The sequence below is a fragment of the Microcebus murinus genome, chromosome 2 (assembly GCF_040939455.1).
Source record: "Microcebus murinus isolate Inina chromosome 2, M.murinus_Inina_mat1.0, whole genome shotgun sequence".
NCBI lineage: Eukaryota > Metazoa > Chordata > Mammalia > Primates > Cheirogaleidae > Microcebus > Microcebus murinus.
Window position 1 is genome coordinate 90869231 of NC_134105.1, and position 24798 is coordinate 90894028.

Genomic DNA, 24798 nt, shown 5'->3' on the forward strand with positions numbered 1-24798 from the left:
TATTTGTTCATTTTCTGTTTTATTTGCAAATACGTTTATCTGACAATAAATAACATCCGCCATGACTAGGGGTGATAAAGGCAACGAACAGCCTCTTCAGGGGGCTGGGGTCTCAATCAAAAGGCTGCAAGGCCCAGTCCCCCTACTTCAAGGGGGACCTCCAGCCCTTGGGAGAGATGAGAGGATGTCAATGAAGAGATGGGAAGAGGCCAGTGGGAGAGACAAGTCCAAGGGGCGGAGACATGGCTGAAAGTGAAGAAAGGAAATGCCCACTGGTGAACAGAGCCCATGGTAAGGGTGCCGAGCCTGAGGGTCTTGGTGAAGGGTATTAAGGATGCACCTGCAGCATGAAAGGTGGAGGCAAAACATCTGGGTCCAGGTCCCAGTTCCAGCACGCACAAGTTGTGTGACCTCAGACAAGTCGCTAACCTCCATGCCTCAGTTCCCTCACCCATAAAAGGAGAATGATTATAACACCTTTCTGCTCAGAGTGGTTGCAAATATATCTAGGAGACAATAGAAATATATATATATATATATATTATACAAATAATAGAGAGTCTCATTTTTTGAATGAAAAGAATTGCTCAGGTGGACTCTCCTAGAGTATGTGGTCAGGATTCTAGACCTCTCTTAGAAAAATCCATTTAAAATGTTAGAGGAGGATTTGATGAGAGAGCTCCAGGCCTTTTGTTCAAAGGCTCTGTGCTAATGACTTCAACATGAGCACACAGTTGGGCCCATTTACATGGCAACCACAGTCTCACCAGAGCTAGTTCAGCTCTCGCACAAGCCCCAGCTGAGTCAATTCTGTTAGTCTGTACAAAAAGTTATTATGGGAAGCGCTTCACTCTGAGCTACAAATACTTATTTAAGGCTTCAGGGGTGATGGGGCAAGAAGGCACAAGACCACAGCGTAAAACCCAGTAGGCAAAGCAGAATATTGGCAGACTGCATGAGCTTGGGATTCGGATCACCATTTTACACCACTTTCTGGCTACAAAACTTAAGAAGCACTATTGAACATTCATGTCTCAGTTTGGTTTCCTCATCTGTAAAACGAGGGTAATGATGGTGGCTAGCTCGCTGGATTGTGCTGTGAGAATGAACGAGATGGCGTGTGTGACATGCTTAGGACAGTAGATCACGCGTGGAAGAGCTCAATAAACACTAGCTATTCTCGAGATGCAGGGACACCACTCAAGAGACGGTTCACTCACAGGCACACAAACCCACCACCGACTGGGAGCCTGTGTGCAGAGGGTGCACAACAAAGGGGAATGTCAGACTGGTGGGATTTCATCAAGGGATCCTTGCAGGAGGAAGAGCAGCTTACACGGTTTGAAAGAGAAGAGACAGGAAATCATTGTACACTGCTGGATGTGCCCTAATGTGTTTTCTCATCACGCTAGAATTGCAGCCAAGAAGAGCCAAGTGACCCCAAAGAGTTACCAGCAAATAGCCAGCAGATGGAGCCAGCCACCTCCATACACAGCTGACAGAGGCACCAGCACCCCCAAAATGGACCCAGCGCCCAGCCCACCTCCAGTCAGGATGGGAGCAGAACTGAGAGAGATGAAGGGAGAGTCACCAGGCTTGCAAGGAGTGCAGTGTTTGTGGGGATAGCCTAGGCCCTCCTCTCCCCTGTGGAGAAGAGAATGGGGGTGCTTTCTGCCCCAAGGTGAAAGGAGAGGGAATCCAGACTCACCACGATGATGAGTGATTGCATCGTGATGCAGCACAATGCTCTGTGCTGCAGCGGCACAGAGCATCGTCAAAGAGTCCTTGCCATACTGGGAGCCTGGGACTGCAGCCCAGTATCCTTTTTGTTCTGTCCCCCCATGGTGGGAGAGAAAGCAGAGTACTCAGTGTACATACTTTAAGTTCTGGCATTACACTTGAATGCAGAGACTGGTACCCGCTTGAGGCCTGGAGTCTCTGAGAGCAGGAGGCCCACCATTGTAGCCCACCCAGCAGGGCTTGAAGGGCCCTGCTGCAGCACGACTGGGAAGAAGGTGGGGCAGCGCTCCCATCTCAGGTCTGTGTGGCCCTCGAAGGGTATGGGAGAGGATGCCAGCAGGCCCTGTGGCTCCAAGAGGAGATGCATGGAAGTCAGTGAAGGGCAGGAGCTGAGGGTTTGCCCAGGTGGCTGTTGAATTAAGAGTTCCATAGCCAAGCCAAAGAAGGGGTCACTGGGCCAAAGGGAAGTGGTGAAGCCAAAGGGAGGTGCAGCTGGGTGGAGGGAGGAGGGCTGAGCTGTCCTCAGTGATAGAGGAGGGCTGGGTGAGATCTCCAGCGTCTTACAGGGCAGAAAGACCAGGAAGGGGTGACAGACGCCCCTGTGAAGAGGCCTTTTCCTCCCCTTCCCACCTCTGCCCAAACAGAGATGCTGAGGCCTCAAAGAAGAAGACGAGGCACCTTCAAGCCAGCCCCCGGTCCCTCCACTGCTCCAAACAGCCAGGGCCCAACTCTGGCTTGTGCTGGAGGGAAGGGGGGCGAAGAGCATTGAATTGAGTTTGTGATGAAACTTTTAAAAATATAAGAGACTGAATCTTAATTACTGGAATGGGACTGTTGTAGTAACCGAAAGTGGCTGCAAAGTTATGGAACCAGACCAAGACGCCATTAAGGGAGCTGCTCCTCGGCCGGAAAGGGAGATCTGGCACGGCACAGCCGGGGGCAGTTACTGGAAGAAATAAAATTGTTTCACGTTTGTGTCCCAACGAGTTGAGACTCCCCAGTAAATCAGACACACGGGAGGTAACTGGCCTTGGAGATGGGAGTCCCCATGGTCAGAGGACCCCGACGAAGGAACGTGACTCACACAGCGCACGCCCTCCTCTTTCCCATTCAGGCGCTGCCTCCCCTCCCAGGGTAAGTGAAGCAGGGGGACTCTGTCCTCAGGCTTTTAACAAGGCACTTGGAAAGAGGAACACGATGGTCTCTTCTTACTGGAATCCTCACTGGAATGCACTCACAGGCAGCTGAAAGAGATGGTGCAATTCGCTCACTTGTGCTGTATTCCAGGAAACATCGCCCCACCCCGTCCTAACAGCAGCCAGTGGACTCTGCCTGGGAGGGCCAACAGCCAAGGAGGTCTTTGCGTCTCAAAGCTGAGAACGTCAGGAGAGAAACAAGTCAGGGGATACCACAGGCCCTGGGACCCCGAGGCAGCATGTCCAGAGGATCAGGAAACTGCCATAGAGGATTGGTCCCCTACTGGAAAATGAAAGAAAATGAAGTTTATAAAGAGCAGGGTGGGAACTGGTGTGGAGAACAGAATGTTCCCTTGGCTTATTTCCATCTGGGGGAAAGGGAAAAGCACTTACCGAATGCTTGTGGCTTGTACTGTATCAGGCACTACATTCATCCTTATCTTATTTCGTCCTCCCACAACCCTGTAAGGAAGGCATTTTCTCCATTTTACAGATGAAGAAACTGAGGCACAGTGCTTGCCTAAGATCACACATTGCTGGAATTTGAACCTTGGGTCTGTCTGTAGGGAGACATGGAGATTCCATGCTCATATTGTCCCTTCAATAAAGGTCTCACTTCCCTGATGCCAGGAATATTGGTTTTAATTGTTCCCAGCAGTTAGTTCCATCAGGGACAACTTTAGCTTGAGCCACACTCATGCTCTTCTTAGGGGCAGCCCCCAGCCAAAGGCAGAGAAAGATGGTGGTGCTAGGGCCTGTCCCTTTTCTCCCAATGTGGAACTCTTCTAGCAAGCAATTTTTGCCCAACTACCCTGTTGAACTGGCAGAGGCTTTGCCAGGTCTGCATCACGGGTGAGAGCACCTCCTCGCCAAACTTCCTCCTTTTCCATTCACAGATGTTATTCTCCTTTGTACTCCTAACTCTGTCTCAGCATCTGGTTCCAGAGAACCCCACTGATACTCCCAACAGTCTGACTCCAAAGCGCTCCCTCTTTCTGACACTTTATCCTCATACTCACTTCTGGTATATTACCTTGAGGTAACATTGCTGCAGTCCAGAGAGTAAGCTCCCTGTTGGTAGCTGTGGCTTCACCCCTTCCAGAGAACAGCTACTAAAGCCTTAAGGATTAGGGCAGTTCCCAAAGAGTTAGTTATCCTTGATGATTAAGCACTCAATGCTCAAGGCAGTGGCTAACATTCAACCATACTTTGAAGTCAAAAGCCAAGTAAAAAGTCTCCCCCACTCTCTCCGTTTCTTCTATATCAATTTTACCCCTTAAATTGCTACAATGTGGAATTGAGATATGTAGTTTTATTATTTGTTGTACTTAATGGAAAAGCTTTATGATTTCTGTGTTTAATTTAAAAAGCAGATGGTCATGAGCAACAAAAGAGAAATACATAAATTGGACTTTTCAGCAAAATTAAAAACTTTTATGCTTCAAAGGACACTATTAAGAAAGTGAAAAGACAACCCACAGAATAGGAGAGATATGTGCAAATCATATATCTGGAAAGAGACTAGTATTCATGATATATAAAGAGTGCCTACAACTCAACAATAAAAAGATAACTCAATTAAAAATAGGCAAAGAATCTGCAATAGATATTTTTGCAAAGAAAATATATAAGTTGCCACCATGCACATGAAAAGATATCCAACATCATTAGTCATTAGAGTAATGCAAATCAAAACCACAGTGACATAGTACTTCACATACACTAGCATGGCTGTAATTTTAAAAATGGACAATAACAAGTGTCAGAGAGGATATAAAGAAATTGGAATTCTTATGCATTGCTGGTAAAATTGTAAAATACTGCAGCTGCTTTGGAAAACAGTTTAGCAGTTTCTCAGAAAGTTAAACAGTTACCATATAAACCAGCAACTCCACTCCTAGGTATATATTCAAGAGATTTGAAAACGTGTGTCTACATAAAAACACATACTCAAATGTTCATAGAAAAATTATTCATAATTTCCAAAAAGTGGAAAGAACCCAAATGTCCATGAGTTGATGAATGAATAAAGCAAATGCAGTATATTCATACCATGGAATATTATTCAGCCATAAAGAAGAGTGAAGTACTGATACCAGCAACAGTATTGATGAACATAGAAAACATTATATTAAATGAAGAAGCAAGGCACAATAGGCCACATATTGTATAATTCCACTTATATTAAATGTCCAGAATAGGCAAATGCATAGGGACAGAAAGTAGATTAGTGGTTGCCTGGGGCTGGAGAAGGGAAAAGTGGAGAGTGGCTGCTTAATGGGTATTTGGTTTCTTTTAGGGTGATGAAAATGTTCTGGAATTAGATAGTGGTAATGGTTTCACAACTTTGTGAATATACTAAAAACCACTGATATGTGTAATTTTAAAGGGTAAATTTTATGTTATGTGAATTATATCTCAATGAAAAAAATTTAAGCTACTGAAATGAATCTTTTATACTTCTGTAAGGAAACCAAATCACTTCAATTAAGGTGGTTTATTAGGTGACCTTTGACTGATTTCCTCCCACCAGGTCTATAGTCTTTGATAAAATGAGATCGCCCATCCTTGGTCTAAGAAGCTCATATTTCTGGTACCTCAGGACAGGAGCTAGATTGACCAAAAGTCATTAAGGCTTTAGTTTAGGGGAGAAAAGAAGGAAGCTAGCTGGGACCCACTGAAAAGCCAGATGTGGCATTAAGGATAATTAGGAGAACAGATCAGTCAATTGGAAAACAGAAATTCCTCTGTCCTTCCTGTCCTAGAAAGTGAGCTCAATATCAAGGTTTAGAGTACAGTCCAGAACACAAAGGTCCTCTGGCCTTACAGAAGTAATTCCATCCTGATCCTAAGTCAATGCCTCATTCATGTTGTGAATCTGGACTCAACCACAAATCCCAAGACAGCATCCAAGGCTATGAAGGATCAAGTCCTCACAATGAACAATTGATCTGATTCATTGGGTTTAGAGATGGTTGTGTCTTCTAAAAAAATAACTAATTTTAAAAAAGAAAACTAAATAAATAAATAAAATAAAAATAAAAAAAGAACTAATGATGCAAATATGGACAACTGATATTTGACAAAAGTACAAAGGCAACTCAGTGGAGAAAGGATAGCTTTTCAACAAATGGTGCTGAAATCATCGGCTATCCATATCAAAAACAAAAATAAACTTTTTTACTACATACAAAAACTAACTCAAAGTAGATTATAGATCTAAATGTAAAGCCTAAAACTATAAAACCTCTAAAAGAAAACATAAAAGAAAAATGTTGTGAACTTGGGTTAGACAAAGATTTCTTAGATATAGTACCAAAAGTATAATCCATAAAAGAAGAAATTGATAAGTTGGACTTCATCAAAATTAAAAAGTTTACTGTTTGATAGACACTGCTAAGAAAATGAAAAGATAAGCCACATACTTTGAGAGACTCTTTGCAAAACATGTTTCTGATAAGGGCCTTGTGTCTAGAATATATAAAAAACTTTAAAAACTCAACAGAAGGAAAAAACCCAATTTTTAAAATGTGCTAAAAATTTGAACAGATGCGTTAATAAAGAAGAGATGGAAAATAAATACATGCAAAGGGATGCTCAAAATAGTCAGTCACTAGGAAAATGCAGATTAAAACCACAATGAGGTATCATGAATACCTTGGAATAGCTAAAAAACTTTTTTAATGGCCATACAAATGTTGGCAAGGATATGGAACAACTGGAAATTTCACAGTACAACCACTTTGGGAAACAGTTGGGCAGTTTCTTTAAAAGTTAAACATATATCTACCATATTTGACAATATTTACCAAAAAGAAAAGGTAGCATAAGTCCAGAAAAAGACTTACATAAGAATGTTGATAGCAGGCCCGGCTCAGTGGCTTACGCCTATAATCCTAGCACTCTGGGAGGCTGAGGCGGGTGGATTGCTGGAGGTCAGGAGTTCGAAACCAGCCTGAGCAAGATCGAGACCCCATCTCTACTATAAATAGAAAGAAATTAATTGACCAACTAGTATATATGGAAAAAATTAGCCAGGCATGGTGGCGCATTCCTGTAGTCCCAGCTACTTGGGAGGCTGAGGCAGGAGGATTGCTTGAGCCCAGGCGTTTGAGGTTGCTGTGAACTAGGCTGATGCCTCGGGACTCACTCTAGCCTGGGCAACAAAGCATGACTCTGTCTCAAAAAAAAAAAAAAAAAAAAAAAAGAATGTTCATAGCCACTTTCCTTGTAATCGCCAAAAACTAGAAACAATCCATAAGCCTGTTATCAAAAAAGGAGAAATAAATTTTGTTATATCTATAAAATGGAGTATTATTCAGAAATAGAAAGAATAAACTGTTGATACTCAGAACAATATGAATGAGTCTCAAATAATTATACTAAATGAAAGAAGCTTGTCAAAAAGGAATACATACTGTATGATCCCATTTATATAAAATTTTAGATAATGCAAACTCATTTAAAGTGTCAGAAAGCAGACCAATGGTTGCCTGAGGCCAGAGGGAAGTAGCAAAAGAGGGTGGAAAAGACGAATTGCAAAGGGATACAAGGAAACTCCAGGGAGCGATGGGTGCGTTCATTGTCTTAATTTTGGAGATGATTTCCAGAGTATGTTTAAAACTTATGAAATTATAAACTTTAAATATGTGTAGTTTACTGTATGTCAATTATACCTCAATAAATCTGGAGAGAGACAGATAATGAGAGGGAGAGAGAGAGAGAGAATTCATGAGTGAAAATATAATTTATTATTATATCCTACAAAATGGGAAAAGTGTGACAGAGGCTGCAGCTCAGATTCTGCCCTACCTGCAAGATTTCGTGTTTTAGGATGGAATGATCCCAGAAGGACTTACCCTTCCCCAGACCCTTTACACAAACTTTTCCTTTACCAGGACTTCCTTCCTTCCCCTTACTGCCTCTTGAATGCCAATGTGTCTTCCAAGCCCAGCTTAAATCTAACCTACTCTTTGAAGCTTTCCTTCTATTCTCTCCAGCCAGAGTTAGTTTGTGGCTCAGGCTGTGCTCTCCTAGCACCTGATAATCCAGTAATATAACCCCTTGGCATTCTAGGATGTAAGATTTGTGGCTTCTAATGTTCCCAAAAGACCCCAAAGTTCCCCAACTACTGATTGGACATTTTACTGAGACACAAATTTGATCCCAGACAGCTCTGAGGTCCCCACAGAGAAGAAATAGCTGAGATAGAGAGTGAGCTGAGCCCAACTCACCCCCAAGCCTTCACAGCCCAACCCAGCTTGGTTGGCTTCTACTTGATATATTTTTATTTTTCCTTTATGAAGAATGGACTGCCCCCAACAAAACCCTATTAGCTAGTGATGGAAGTGATGAGTGAGTGAAGCAGTCCAAGAAAGGGATGGTTTTTGCCAGAAAATAGCTTTATAAATTACTTTAATCTTTTATTAAGAATCTGGAAACATCACTTAAAAACCTTAGTTGTACTTCACAGCATTTTATGGGGAGAAGTTATATACTACAGTGGCATTAACAGGACTCGAAATTTGAAAAGGCTTTGGGCCTTGGCCCTCAATAATGTCCAAGGCTCCCAGTAGCTCTAGTGAATACTTATCACACTGCATTATAATTACGTGTTTAGCTATCTCCCTTCTTGTCTAAGGAGCCGAGTCATCTAGACCCCAGAGCTAGATTATCTGGGCTCAGATCTCAGTTCACTTAATAGCTAAAGTAAACTTGAATAGGTTGCTTAACCTCTGTGTGCCTTGATTTCTTCATCTTTAAAATGGTAAGGTAATACCTACCTAATAACATTAATTTTTAAGTAGTAAATATGGAAAGGGGCCAGGTACAGTGGCTCACACCTATAATCTCAGCACTTTGGGAGGCCAAGGTGGAAACATCACTTGAGGCCAGGAGTTCAACACAAGCCTGAGCAGCATAGCATGACTCTGTCTCTACAAAAAATAGAAAAATTAGCCTGTAGTCCCAGGTACTGGGGAGGCAGAGGCAAGAGTTTGAGGTTGCAGTGAGCTATGATGATATCACCGTACACCAGGCAACAGAACGAGACTCTCTGTCTCAAAAAAAAAAAAAAATGGCAATATATAAAAAGCACTTAAATCAGTGTCTGACCCATTAGAAGTGATTGATAAATGCTAGTAATTACTTCAAGAGTTCCCTCTAGGACAGAGTTTATGTCTTAGTGACCTTTATTAGAATTTCTAGTTCTCCAGTGCTTGGTACAATGGTATGTGCTCAACAAAAGTTAAAAGAATGAGTGAATGAGTCAGTGAGTAAATGAGTGGCTCTGCCACTTTGTTCCTAAAGTCAAAATTGCTTTATTCTGGCATTTTGACTTGGCTGATCTGGTATCCAGACACTGCAACTGTGGCCAACGTCCCCACCACTACCATATCCACCATTGCCACTACTGAGAGTCATGGTGCTATGACAGAGAGTGAACAGGAGGACTGGAGGGACTGCTGGAGGCTCATAGCTTGACCTCTCTTCACTTGGCCACCATAGTAGAGGGATGAGGGGTAGAATCTTACAAAACTGTTTGAGAGACACAGACAGACAGAGCTGCCTTGGGATTCAAGTAGCACCTTGTCTCCTGGGGTCTATTCACTCAGTGTGATCCTCTAAAACCTAAATTGGATCATGTTGCTTCCCTGCATAAAACCCTCCAGCGGCTTCTTGTCTTACTTGGAACAAACCCAGAATTCTCACAGCAGCCTAGAAGGCCATGATCCAGCCAGTGGTACCTTTCCCATCTCATCTCCTACCTCAGTCCTCCTTGCACACTGCACGCCAGGCTTTTTGCTGGAAACAGGCCTTCTCGCTGTTTCTTTGATACTCCCAGGAAACTCCCACCTGGAGTCTTTGCACTTGCTATTCCCTCTGCCTACTATGCTTTTCCCAAGAAATTCATGGTTCACTCTGTCACTTCACTTAAGTCTCTGCACAAATGACCTCTCACCAGAAAGGCCTTCTCTGTCCACTTACCTAAAGTTCCGTGAGAACAGGGGCTTTATTTTATGCATTGCTGCAGCCCTAACACCTAGCCCAGTGCCTGGCACAGATTAGTCAATAATTACTTATTGACTGATTAGGTAAATATAATCCCAGGAATCCACCTGCTTTCTGCTTCTATCTCTCTCCTAGAACTAAGTCCTCCTCAAGTGGAGGCTTCTCCCTAGTAGTGAACTGTCTGCATCCAAAGATAGCTCTTGTACCCCAGCGAAATAAGGGAGATAAAGGTGTGTTATTGGAACAAAAAGGAGCTGCTGATTACATAATACTCTGTTAGAGAAACTTAAGGATCCCTGGTTTGACAAAATGAATTTGCATTTGCTGGTATTTTCAAGTAAAGGAATAAGGCATAAGCTGTTTGAGAAATGGAAATACTGATTACTGGGACTCTGTTGAACAACTAAAGTAATGGAGGGGGACGCAGAATGAAAAGAGAAAAAGAAAAGGAAAAACCTAAATCATTGGTGAGGCTCCCCCTGCAGTAGGGCTCAAGAATATACATTTTAACAAGTTCCTTGAGTGATTCTGAAGTAACCAGCACAAGACAGGTCCTTGGAAAGGGTCTTAGAGATTTAGTGAAGTAGGAGGCTACACATTACAGTGGGAAAGACATGGGCTATTATAGCCAAACAGACATGGGTTTAAATCCTGCTGTCACTACTTACTATCTGTGTAACACTCTGCTATTACTTACCTCTCAGATCCTGAGGTTCCATTTCCAGTTAGAGTAGATCATTATACTGTCCTAAGGGGCTGTTGTGATGATTAAATTAAATAGCATATGTAATGTGCCTGGTACATAGTAGGTACTTAAAACAGATGGTGGTTTATGACTACCATTTTTATGATAGTCATATTTCTGAGTGCTATTTTCTGAGCGCCTACAACCTCCTTGGAATGTTCCATGGCAAATTGGTAGTCTTACCCTCCACCCTACTGTGTGACCTCACAGAGGTGAAAACATGTAGTCAAAAGGGCCCATTCTTCCACAAACAAGAAAATCTTCACCCTATACCTTCCCTAGAGTTCCTCTTCCCTCCTCTAGAATAGATCAAGAAACATATTTTTGCTGTTAACTACCCATTAATCATTAATAATAAATGCTTATATTTTTAGAGTCTTCACTCTGCCAAGTTTTTCACATATATTTCAGGACAAAAGCTTGAGAAGCTGGTGGGGCGGGCACCATTATTACCCACTCGCAGAGGCCTGGTGAGTGGCCTGTGTGTGCACGGCTAGAAGGTGGGTGCCCAGGGACTTGGAGCCCACTAACCCAGCCACGTTCCATTAGGCAACATTCCCCGTTATCAAGACTTTAGGATGCAGAGCTGGAGGCAAAGAGGAGAAAGGGGCAGGGGCCATCCATCTGCTGTTGCTACCTGCATTTCCCAGGGCTCTGGAGTCACGGTTGGAGACTGAGAGGGTAGCCTGGCTCAGCATAAGGCAAACATGATCCCGTCCACATCCGAGGGTGGCAGCAACACAGGGTCCCAGACTTCCCGTTCAGCGCGCGGTTGCCAGCCTTCTGCAACTCCACACCCCCACCTGCTGGAGGCTGCCTTGCACACAGCCTAACCATCCGCCGCCCACCCTGGACTGCAGCTCTCCCTGAGTCCCACGTGCCACCCTGCTGGGGCTGCTCTGGGAGCCACAGTACAGGCTGGTGGCTTCAAACTGGAATCGGAGACGGTACCCCTATTTCTTTCTTAGCCTTATGGTAAATCTGAATCTACGATGCTGTGTGAATTCTTTGCCCTTTCTGAACTTCAGTTTCTCCCAAGTTGTAACCAGAGGGAGATGAAGCCCTGACTTTCCCTGCCCTGCTTGGGTGAAATGAGACAGAGTAATAAAACACCCACCCTGCCAGATGAACAGAACAGGGACTTTGGAGAGAAAACTGCTGTAAATTTCAGAATTAGGAAGACAAAAGTAGCAGTATTCCCAGTAAACAGATGGAAAAATGAAGTCCCAGAGAGTCAAAGTAAGCAGCCACTGGGAACAGAATTTATTTATTCAATTAGTCTCTCTGATATATTAATTGAGCACCTACTGTGTGCCTGACACTGTGATACATGGATGAAAACTCTGTCTCTGCACTTTCAGTCCCTTCGCTGGCATTTTCACTTTCACTGGGACATCACTTTTATCTACCTTCCTGTCAGTTTTCCTGCTGAATATTTTCCCCTGTGTCCTTGGTAACCTCACTCCACTAAAAACAAATTCTTCTACATCAACGGCACCCTCCAAGAACTTTCACTGTGTCATCCTCCTCCAAACCATAACTAAAGCCTGGCTTTACCCCAAGGACACTGGTTCTCTTGAAGCCCTCTTAAGTGGAGACTGCTCTTCCTCCCACATGAGTTCCATTTCCCAGCCAGGAGCAGGGCACTTGGGGTTAGCAGGCTCCCAGCTTCCCCCACCGGCTCCACATCATTACTCCTGTATCTCTGTTCAAAGCCCTCCCCATACTGAATGGTTCACTGCCCGCTACCTCTTCTTGTTGCGGTCATTGGCCCTGGCCCATAGCAGATGAGGACTCACCCCATTCACCTCTACACATTAACTCCCACTGTCATCCTGAGACAAACTGCTGAAGCCAATCCATCTGACACCCTCCCCCCAACTGTCCCGATCACTTCACATAACCTTCTACTCTACTTTCAGTGACACTTTTCAAGGCTGCAATTGGACTATGACCAGCACGCTTCCACCACTTCTCAAAAATTAAACTTGGGCCGGGCACGGTGGCTCACGCCTGTAATCCTAGCACTCTGGGAGGCTGAGGTGGGCAGATTGCTCAAGATCAGGAGTTCGAAACCAGCCTGAGCAAGAGGGAGACCCCGTCTCTACTATAAATAGAAAGAAATTAATTGGCCAACTAATATATATAGAAAAAATCAGCCGGGCATGGTGGCGCATGCCTGTAGTCCCAGCTACTCAGGAGGCTGAGGCAGGAGGATTGCTTGAGCCCATGAGTTTGAGGTTGCTGTGAGCTAGGCTAACGCCATGGCACTCACTCTAGCCTGGGCAACAAAGCGAGACTCTCTCAAAAGTAAAAAAAAAAAAAATTAAACTTGGACCACAATCCTTCCAACTCTATTCTCTTCCTCCCACTTCACCGTCCCTTGGCCTCACTGAGTTCCAGCACTTTGATCCTTCATTGCCTCACGGTTTATCCTGCCTCTCCCCTCAACCTCAGGCCTCAGTCTTTTAAACCCCGAGCTAGACCTCTGGGCAATAACCTGAATGATTTCCCACCAGCCCCCTTTTCCTTCCACTCACAAGTCCTAGAAAACCCTGACCCTGAGTCAGTTCTACAACTGCCTGCCCTGCTCTTCTGCCTGGGCTTCTGAATCTTGGTAGAGAAAACCGTACACTCTGACACAAATTGGTCTGTTGAAAGGGTCACAAAGGACTATTACAAATCTGCTGTCAGCAGATAGCCCATCCTCATCTTCACTGAGAAAATCAAAGCCAAGAGCTCCCTCAACTTCTCATCCCCTTCTTTCATAAATATGTGTCTTCCATGTCCTCCACATCTCTGAATTTTCTATTCGTTTCTCTTACTGGTGAATCTCTCAGGGTCCACTCATGAGGCAGGAATCCTACCCTAATTTGAACAGGGAAATTTTAATATAAAAAGTTATTAATCATAACAAGGGATTATTTCTAATGGGAAAGAAATATTTCTATAAAATACACAAATATGCACTATAAGGAGCAGTCCCTACCTCTAGGGCTGGGACAGAGCACCCAAGGAAGAGATAAATCTAGAAGGGACCCTGCCCCCTAGCCTGATTGATATCCAGTCCACATCAGAAAGGGTATGGCCTTGACCTACTGGATGGCAGAGTTTTGCTGAGATGCTGTGCCAACAGAACTCATGAGAAAGCCACCCTCTGGGGTACCTGAGAAAACCATCCACATGGGAGTTCTGTGCTATGGAACTTGCTGAGGCCATTTCTGCAGCACACTACCCAGAAGATTACCTGGGCTGCCAGAGGACATCCTTGAGATCTTGCCCTGGAAAGCCTGCTGGGAAAATGCCTATAAGCATGCTGCATTGGGAATCCATATTCTGGTGTGCCAGGAGAAGCTGCCCGTAGGGAAGGGCCATGTGCTGCTGCCTACCATGTGTCTGGCTGGTCACCACATGCTGCTGGTGCTCAGCTGCAGGAGTCTGCCAAGAGGAACACACCGCAACCAGGAATAAAACCTCTTTCCTCCCAGTGTCCCTTCAGTGCCCTCCACTGACAAAGATTAACATTGTGCCAGCTGGCAACAGAGAAATGTTCACCGGGTCTGGGTCCAGCTCCACTCCCATAGAACAGGCAATGAATACTGTATTTGGAGATGAGAGGCAGTAAATTGATAACTGGCATAATTGGTATCTTCAACTTCCCTTTCTTTTTTTTTTTTTTTTGAGACAGAATCTCACTTTGTTGCCCAGGCTAGAGTGAGTGCCATGGCGTCAGCCTAGCTCACAGCAACCTCAAACTCCTGGGCTCAAGCAATTCTCCTGCCTCAGCCTCCCAAGTAGCTGGGACTACAGGCATGTGCCACCATGCCCAGCTAATTTTTATAAATATATTAGTTGGCCAATTAATTTCTTTCTATTTTTTTATAGTAGAGATGGGGTCTCACTCAGGCTGGTTCCTGACCTTGAGCAATCCGCTCACCTCGGCCTCCCAGAGTGCTAGGATTACAGGCATGAGCCACCGCACCAAGCCCAACTTCCCTTTCTTTATGAGCTTCTCTGATTTAGCCTGTGAACATGTGCAAGTATTACTAACTGAACACAGACACACACACACACACATTTGCAGGCCCTATGCTCCCCACTAATTATGACAGTACCTTTCTTGTTTCCTTTTAAGCCAAGCTTTTAGAAAATGTAGTCCTCATTCTTTGTTTTCTCTCTTCCATTTTCCTGTCACCCCTTTTTCTACTTTAGCATGGCTCCAACCACCACTATCAATATAAATCTCTATAATCAAACTCATCAGTGAAAAGAAAGGATAATTTTTTTTTTTTTTTTTTTTTTTTTTTTTTTTTTGAGACAGAGTCTCACTCTGTTGCCTGGGCTATAGTGCCATGGCATCAGCCTAGCAACTCCTGGGCTCAAGCAATCCTTCTACCTCAGCCTCCCAAGGAGCTGGGACTACAGGCATGCGCCACCATGCCTGGCTAATTTTTTCTATATATTTTTAGTTGGCCAATTAATTTCTTTCTCTTTTTAGTAGAGACGGGGTCTTGCTCTTGCTCAGGCTGGTTTTGAACTCCTGACCTCAAGCAATCCGCCCTAGGATTACAGGCGTGGGCCACCGTGCCCGGCCTAGAAAGGATAATTTTTATCCTTATCTTTTTTGTTTTATTTGATACCTAAGAAGCATTTTACACTGAGAACAACCACTTCCTTTTTTCTTGGATTCTGTGGCATTCCTTGTGGTAGATCATATTATTTGTTCAAAGTTCTCCTTCCCTTCCTGGCTTGGCATGCTTTGCTACAGACAAATTATACTTCCGAGTCCCCACTGGCTTTTTGCTAAGCTATGGGACTTGCATTAGTTGATGACATATGAATTGAAGTGACAATGTAATTAGTTTTAAAAAGAGACTCTAAGGGACCTTGCAAGTTTCTACTTGCCTTCTTGTACTCCAGCATTCAGCCATGTGAAGCAAATGCCCAAGGTAGCTGCTTCTCCATAGGCCTGAGTCTCAGAATGAGAGACTCATGGAACAGACCTGAACACAACCTACAGCCTAGAATAGAGCTGCCAGAGTCAACCCACAAAAGCCATAAACATGAAATAAATGTTTATTGTTGTAAGTCGTTGAGATTGTAGGGTTTTACAATGCAGCAAAATTAACTAACGTCTAGCTAGACAAATTAATAAAAAGAAAGAAACACAAGTTGCCAATATCAGGAATAAAGAAGGGAACCACTGCAGATTCTATAGATATTAAAAGAACATGAGGAGCAAATTCCTTGAAAGATGAATTGCCAAAGCTGACACAAGAGAAGTAGAAAATCTGAATAGCCCGTTATCTATTAAATAAACTGAATTTTCAAATTTAAAAACTTTCCACAAGGAAAACTCCATGCCAAACAGGGTCACTGATGAATTCCACATATAACTGAAGGAAGAAATACTACCAATCAAACTCAAATTCTTTTAGAAAGTAGAGGAGGGAACTCTTATCAATTTGCTTCATGAGTCCTGCTATTCAAACTGACAACACATTACAAGAAAATAAAATTGGACCAAAACCTCTCATGAACATTGATCCTTAATACAACATTATTAACTAGAAAAATCCTTAATACAACATTATTAACTAGAATACTCAATATATAAAAAGAATTTTTGAAAGGATAATATATCATAATCAAGTAGAGTTTCTCAGGAGTGTAAGATTGATTTAGTGATAATCAATCACTGTAATTTACCACATTATGATAATAAAGGAGAAAAATCATATGATCATCTCAATAGGCTGGGAGAAAGCATTTGATACAATACATTTATGGTAAGGCTGTCAGCAAAGTAAAAATAGAGAAGACTTTCTTGAACCTGTAAAAACCAGTGCTCACATCATACTTAACAGTGAAAGACTAAATGTTTTGCCTCCCAAGAGCATGAACAAAGCAAGAAGATTTGCGCTTTCCACTTCTATCCAACATTGTATAGTTTCTAGCACAGAAGAGAGAGAGAGAGAGAATACAAGTTGCAAAGGAAGAAGTAAAATTTTCATATTCACAGATAACATGATTGTGCTTATAGAAACTCCTAAGGAATCTACAATAAAAATGTGAAAACTAATAAGTAAATTTAGCAAAGTCAAATATCAAAAATCAAGTATTTTTCCATAGACCATGAATGAATAATTGAAAAAAATTTTAAACTTTAATACCATTTAAAATAGCATCAAGACTTCTATTAATAATTCTGATCAAGATGGAGTAACAGGGCCCAATTAAAACTCTAGACAAAATATATAAAACAACAGTTTTCAGACAGCAGGCAGCAGGCAGCACAGGCAGTTAATCCTAAGAAAAAGGAATCAAACAAGGTGAGCCCTATGATTGTCTCGGACTGGAATGGGAAAAGGTTTCCAGGCATCAGCACAGGAAAGCGAAACGCGGGCAGAATCCAAAAGTCTCCCTTAGTTCAGTAGATCATGCTGGGAATCTGAAGAGTCTAAATTAGCTAGAGTCCACATGGCAGAGCATCACAGATGAGACAGGTTCACAGAGAAAGAGCGCCAGGTATCTGCAGAGGGTTTTGAGCTGAACACTGATCTGAACACTCATGTGAGGAAACTACCTAAGGCTGAGGAAGAATCACACTTGAAGAGAGCAGAGGGGAAAAGCCTCAGGGTTCACCTAGTAGCCAGAGTAGAAAACCCCATAATTTACAGGTCATCAGGTAGAATATTCAGAAAGGTATTGCCTTATGGGACAGTATTAGCCATAACGTAAAGGTGATTCTGGTCAAGCCTAACAAAGCAAGCCTCAAAAGGACCAAATAGTTCCCAAGTAACTTAACTATATCACAGAACAAAGCTCAAGAATGTAAGACTAAAAACAAATAAATAGATAGATAAAATAGAATGTAAGAATACAAAAGTATCCAGTGTCCAACGAGGTAAAAAACACAGTATCTGGAATTAAATAAAAAATTACAAGACACACAAATAAGCAAGAAAATACAATCCATAATGAAGAGAAAAATCAGTCAATGAAAACTGACCTAGGAATGACATAGATGATAGAATTAGTAGACAAAGACATTAAAACAGTTATTAAAACTATATCCCATATGTTCAAAAAGGTAAAGGAAAGATTGGATCTGCTAAGTAAAAACATGAAAGATATTTTTTAAAAGACCCAAATTAAACTTGTAGATAAAAATCAGAATAATTGGGATTAATAATAACAGCATATTGGACATTGAAAAAATTAGTAAAGTTCAAGACATAGCAATAGAAAGTATCCAAAATGAAAAACAAAGACTGAAAAAAATGGCCAGAGTATTAGTGAGCTGTGAGATAATTTCAAATAATCCATTAAATTTCCTAATTTTTTGAAAATCATAAGCCCACAGATCTAAGAAACTTCGTGAGCACAAGAAACATGAAAAACCAAGGTACACCATAAAATTGCATCAAAAACATAAAATGCTTAGGGATAAATTAAACAAAATATGTGCAAAATGCATACACAGAAAACTAGAAAACATTGCTGAGAGAAATTAAAGAACATCTAAATAAATGGGGAGATGTGTTTTATCCATGAGTTGGAAGACACAATATTGTTAAGATGACAACATTTCCCAAAATGATTGATATGTTCAACACAATTCCAGTAAAAAACCCACAGGATTTATTTCATTGAAATTGACAAACTGATTTTAAAATTTATATGGATATTTAAAGGGTCTAGAATAGCTAAAACAGTTTTAAAATAAAGAAAAACAAAGTTGGAGGACTAATATCACCTGACTTCAAGACTCATTATAAATTACCATAACCAATACAATGTGATATTAAAGTAAGGATGGACAAATAGAACCAAATAGACCAGAAATAAACCCAGCAAATAGCCAATAAGCATATGACGAGATGTTCACTCATTAGTTACCAGGTAAATGCAAAATAAATTCACAATTAGGTATAACTACACACCTACTAGAATGATTACAAATTAAAAATAGTAACAATATCAAGTTCAGTGAGAATATAGAGCATCTTGAAATTTCATATATTACTGATGAGAGTATAAAATGGTACAACCACCTTGGCGAAAAGTTCTGCAATTTTTTTTAAAGTTAAACATACATTTAGCATTTGGCCAAGCAATTTTATTCCTAGGTATTTAATTAATACAAAATCTATAAATACATATACACAAAAGACTTGTGGATTTTTGTGCGTGTGTGGTTTTTTTGTTTATTTGTTTGGGTTTTTGTTTCTTTCTTTACAGACAGGGTCTCTCTCTCTCTCTGTTGACCAGGCTGAAGTGCAGTGACATGATCATAGCCCACTGTGACCTCTAACTTTTGGGCTCAAGCAATCCTCCTGCCTCAGCCTCCTGAATAGCTAGCACTACAGGTACGCACCAGCACGCCCAGCTCACAAAGACTCATATACAAATGTTCATAGCAGGTTCATTCATATTCATCCTAAAGTAGAAATAACCCAAATGTCCATAAACAGGTGAGTTGATAAGCAAATCATGGTATATTCACATAGGGAAAGTTTACCCAGAAATAAAAAGAAACAAATTACTGACCCATGCAATGATGTTGATGAAGCAGTTTACAAAAGAATATATACTGTGTAATTCCATTGATATGAAATTCTAGAATAGGCAAAACTAATCTATCGTGATAGAAATCAGATTGGTGGTTGCCTGGAGCAGGCAGTATGGAGGGATGACTAGGGAGAGGCACAGGAAATATTTTATTGATACATAATAACTGTACATATTTATGGGACACATGTGATACTTTGATGCATGCATACAATGTGTAATGATAAAAATCAAAGTAATTAGCATATCTGTCACCTCAAACATTTGTCATTTCTTTGTGTTGAGAACATTCCAAACTTTCTCTTCTAGCTATATTGAAACATACAATAAATTATTGATAACTTGGCTCACGCCTGTAATCCTAGCACTCTGGGAGGCCGAGGCGGGCGGATTGCTCCAGGTCAGGAGTTCGAAACCAGCCTGAGCAAGAGCAAGACTCCCGTCTCTACTATAAATAGAAAGAAATTAATTGGCTAACTAATATATATAGAAAAATGAGGGAAGTGGGCATTTATTGAAACCTTAAAATCTGTACCCCCATAATATGCCGAAATAAAAAAAATAAATAAATAAAAATAAAATAAAATCAAGGATTTTATCCATCAATGCAAAAAAAAAAATATATATATATATATATAGAAAAAATTAGCCGGGCATGGTGGCACATGCCTGTAGTCCCAGCTACTCGGGAGGCTGAGGCAGGAGGATTGCTTGAGCCCAGGAGTTTGAGGTTGCTGTGAGCTAGGCTGATGTCATGGCACTCACTCTAGCCTGGGCAACAAAGTGAGACTCTGTCTCAAAAAAAAAAAAAAAAAAATTATTGATAACTATAGTCACCCTACTGCTATGGAAAACTAGAATTTATTCCTTCTATCTAACTACATTTTTGTAGCCATTAAGCAATCTCTATTCAACACCACCCTTACCCTTCCCTGCCTCTGGTAACTTCTATTCTACTTTCTACCAGCATGATATCAACATTTTTAGCTCTTACATATGAAGAGAACATGGAATATGTGTCTTTCTTTGACTGGCTTATTTCACATAACATGTCCTCAGGGGTCATCCATATTGCTGCAAATGAGAGGACTTCATTCTTTTTTTGTCTCAACAATATTCTATTGCGTGTATACACCACATTTTCTTTATGCATTGATCCATTGATGGACACGTAGGTTGAATCTATATTTCGGCTATTGTAAATAAACTCTATAATAAACATGGGTGTGAAGATATCTCTTTGACATACTGACTTTCTTTCTTTTAGATCTATACCTAGTAGTGGGATTGCTGGATCATATGATAGTTATATTTTTAGGTGTTTTTTTGTTTTTTTTTTTGAAGACTCTCTATGCTGTTTTCCATAATGGCTATCCTAATTTACATTCCCACCAACAGTGCATCAGAATTCCCTTTTCTCTGCATCCTTGCCAATATCTGCTATTTTTTTGTCTTTTTTATAAAAGCCATTTTAATTGCGGCAAGATGGTATTTCATTGTGGTTTTGATTTACATTTCTCTGATGATTAGTGATGTTGAGTATTTTTTCATACACCTCTTGGTCTTCTTAAGAAGTGCCTATTTAAAAAAAATAATAAAAAAAAGAAGTCCCTATTTAGATCATTTGCCCATTTTTAATTGGATTATTTAGTTTTTTGCTGTTGAGCTGTTTGAGTTCCTTACATATTCTGGTTATTAATCCCTTGTTGAATGGATAGTTTGCAAATATTTTATCCCATTCTGTGGGGCATCTCTTCACTGATAATTGTTTCTTTTGCTATCCAGACGCTATTTAGCTTTATGTAATCCCATTTGTCTATTTTTGTTTTTGCTGTCTGTGCTTTTGAGATCTGTTAGCCATTATATCTTTGCCTAAAAGGCAAATGTCCTAAATGTCTTCCCAATGTTTTCTTCTAGTAGCTTCATAGTTTCAGGTCTTATATTTAAGTCTTTAATTGATTTTTATTTCATTTTTGTATATTATGAGAGGGATCTAGCTTCAGTCTTCTGCATATAAATATTCAGTTTTTCCCAGCAACATTTATTAGAAACTGTTCTTTCCTCGATGTATGTTTTCGGCATCTTTGTCAAAAATGAGTTGGCTGTAAATATGTAGTTTTATTTCTAGGTTCTCCATTCTACTCCATTGGTGTTTGTGTCTGTTTTCACACCAGTACCATGCTATTTTAGTTCCTATAGCTTTATAGTACATTTTGAAGTCAGATAGTGTGATGCCTCCAGCTTTATTCTTTTTGATCAGGATTGCTTTGGCTATTCAGGGTCTTTTGCAGTTCCACACAAATTTTAGGATTGTTTTTTCTACTTCTGTGAAGAATGTCATTGGTATTTTGATAGAAATTCCATTGAATCTGTAGATTACTTTGGGTAGTATGGACATTTTAACAATATTAATTCTTCTAATCCATGATCATGAGATATCTTTCCTTTTTGTATATGTCCTCTTCATATTTCTTTCATCAGTGTTTTACAGCTTTCATTGCAGAGATCTTTTACTTCTCTGAGTAAATTTATTCCTAGGGTTTTTTTTTTCATAGTTATTGTGAGTGGGATTGCTTTCTTGTGATTTATTTTTCAGATTGTTTGCTGTTGGTATACAGAAATGCTACTGCTTTTTCTGTTGATTTTGTGTCCACCAAATTTACTGCATTTATTTATCAGTTCTAACAGTTTTTTGTGTAGTCTTTAGGTTTCTCTAGATATAAGATCATATCATCTGGAAACAAAGATAATTTGACTTCTTCCTTTCCAATTTGGATGTCCTTTATTTCTTTCTGTTGCCTAATTTCTCTGTCTAGGACTTCCAGAACTATGTTGAATAGAAGTGGTGAATGTAGACATCCTCATCTTGTTCCAGATCTTTCAATTTTTCAATTTTTCTCACTTCAGTATGATGTTAGCTGTGGGTTTGTCATATATGGACTTTATTGTTTTGAGGTATGATCCTTCTGTACCCAGTTTGTTGAGAATTTTTATCATGAAGGGATGGGTGTTAAATTCTATCAAATGCCTTTTTCTGCATCTATTGAAATCATGTGGCTTTTATTCTTTATTCTAATGATGTAGTATATCATATTTATTGATTTGTATATGTGGAACCATTCTTAATCCCTTGGATAAATACCACTTGACCAGGGTGTATTATCTTTTTGATGTGTTGGATTCTTTTTGCTAGTATTTTGTTAACAATTTTTGCATCTATGTACATCAGGGCTATTAGCCTATAGTTTTCCTTTTATGTTGTATCCTTCTCTGGTTTTGGTATCAGGGTAATGTTTGCCTTATAGAATGAGTTAGAAAGAATTCTGTCCTCTTCAACTTTTTGGAATAGTTCAAGAATTGGTGTTGGTTGTTCCTTACAAGCTTGGAGGGGGAGGGACTTTTAATATGATGGAAATTTTCTATATCTTGACTTGAGTGGAGTTACATGAGGATATATATTTGTCCAAATTGCACCAGAACTGCCTTCTGGCTGCTCAAGTGGTGATATCTGATGGGGTATCTATCTGGGAACTGTACACTCAAAATGATTGGTTGTATGTTAATTTTGTCTCAATAGGGTTGGTTTTCAAAAAATGGAAATAGAAAAAAATCTAAATAGCTTTATCCCTCTCTTCTGCTTCTCCAGCTACATCTCTGGACAGTCCTCCTTAATCTTCTTTATGAACTCTTTATTTTGCCTTTTGAAACACAGGAGTTGCCCAATGGTCCATTCTTAACGCTCTTCTCCCTCATATAACCTTAATTATTTCACTCACTGCTAATGGTGTAACTACCACCTATTTGAGGGTTGTTACCAAATCTATATTTCTTGCACAGACTTTTCCTCAGAGCTCCAGACAGCTTTATCCAAATGCTTAATGGAAAATCTATATCTCAAGCTCAACATGTCCAAAACTGAGATAAATTACCACACATAATTTCAAGCCTACCTTTTCTGCTGTATGCTTCATATACATTGATGTATTGTGCCTGACACATCGTAGGCACTTTATATATCATTGGTTGAATGAATGAAGTATGGAATAACTAACAGCCAAAAACATCTTCAATTCTCCCTCCCCCTCCTGTATTATTAAGTGTATTACCAACATGTTTTGTGGAAATTGTTCTTTCTACAAATGTTAACTCATACCCCTCCCCCTCTCCACTACCACCCCACTCCTTGCCCAGAAGCGGGGAGAATGGAGTTGGTACACACTCTGGGTGGCACGTTCCTAGATTGACAGGCTTCAGTATTTCAAGATAAGGAAAGCTGCTCTCCTCGCCCCCTGCCCCTCCCCCTCCTGTATCACAGTCACCACCAGAACTGCCTGCAATTGGTATTCTGGGTAGATGGGCCAGCTGCAGAGGTGCTGTTATCTGATGGTGTATCTGTCTGGGAAACTAGAAAAAGCAAAACTGTGTTGAGAAGGTGTATTTTTCTCCTCCCCAGGTAAGCAGGAGAAATAATGGAATTCAAATTGGAATGACCATGTAATAAAACTCCTGCCCACCAGGTGTTTATCCCAGTTCATAAAAACAACTATTTTAAGGTAATGAAAAAACACTCCCTATTGGGGAAGCAAATGGAACTACATGTTTCTGAACAGTTTGAGAGAAAGCAGCAAACTCAATGAGCAGACGGCAAAAGCATGTCAAGCAGATTGGCACAGGCTGCCTCACTCACAAATCTGCCCCCCAAGAAAGGGCTCCAGGAAAGGCTGGACCCCTTGAAATCATACTACACATCAGGAAGCCACAGGGCCTTCTACTGTTAAGCCCACAGGCTTCAGTGGGGGTTAGGAAGGCTTCCTGGTTTTTCTATACCCAGAGGCTAAGAATTCAACTTCATTTATGTTTCTTAACGCTGCCCTACCAACTCTGTCCCTTGGGACACTGTCTCCCCAGTTTTTCCTTTCTCTGTCATCTCTGAAGGAAAACACATGGGCTTTTATTGTCAGAAGAGTTACTGCTAATTACCAGAGTTAAATAGATAGGGAATAACAAAATCAACAACAATGAAGAGATTTATTTACCAAATGAACCCTTATATGCAGGGTGACCAAATGTCCCTGTTTGCCCAGACAGTCCTGATTTACCCCTGTAGTCCTGGCATAATTATTAATAGCATCCCTTTCACTCTTGCAAGTATCTATACTTGGTCATAAATTAGAATAATTATCCTATGTATATGGCACTTAGTTTATGCTAGGCATATAAACATTAACTTATTTGATCCTCAAAGCAATCCCATGAGGTAAGAAACATTTTTAAAGTAATGAAACCAAAGCATAGAGAGGTTAAGTAGCTTGCCCAAGATTCCACAGATAGCAGTGTCTGAGCCAATATTTGAACTGAGGCAGTGTGGCTTCAATGTCCTTTTTCTTGTTCTTTCACTTAACAAATATTATTCATGGCTACTAGGTGCCAGGCATCATGCTACAAACTAAGAATACAAGTATGAATCTGGCAGAGTCTCTGCGCTCAGGAAGAGCAGAGACTTCATTATGGGGAAGACACAGATACAAGTAA

General features: G+C 40.8%; 1 protein-coding gene and 1 long non-coding RNA gene across 2 annotated transcripts in view; one reads left to right on the forward strand and one right to left on the reverse strand.

Moving 5' to 3' along the window:
• Window positions 1–24798, forward strand: part of CTTNBP2NL (CTTNBP2 N-terminal like) — a 428304-nt gene that overhangs the window by 338179 nt on the left and 65327 nt on the right. The gene's annotated exons all lie outside the window — the stretch shown is intronic.
• LOC142876877 (uncharacterized) overlaps window positions 1–24798 on the reverse strand; it is a 39920-nt gene that overhangs the window by 4724 nt on the left and 10398 nt on the right. The window contains exons 3-4 of the long non-coding RNA XR_012923718.1: window positions 3330–3398; window positions 2825–2984 (exon numbers count right to left, since the gene is read on the reverse strand). This is a non-coding gene — a long non-coding RNA (uncharacterized LOC142876877). The remainder of the gene's footprint in view (window positions 1–2824; window positions 2985–3329; window positions 3399–24798) is intronic.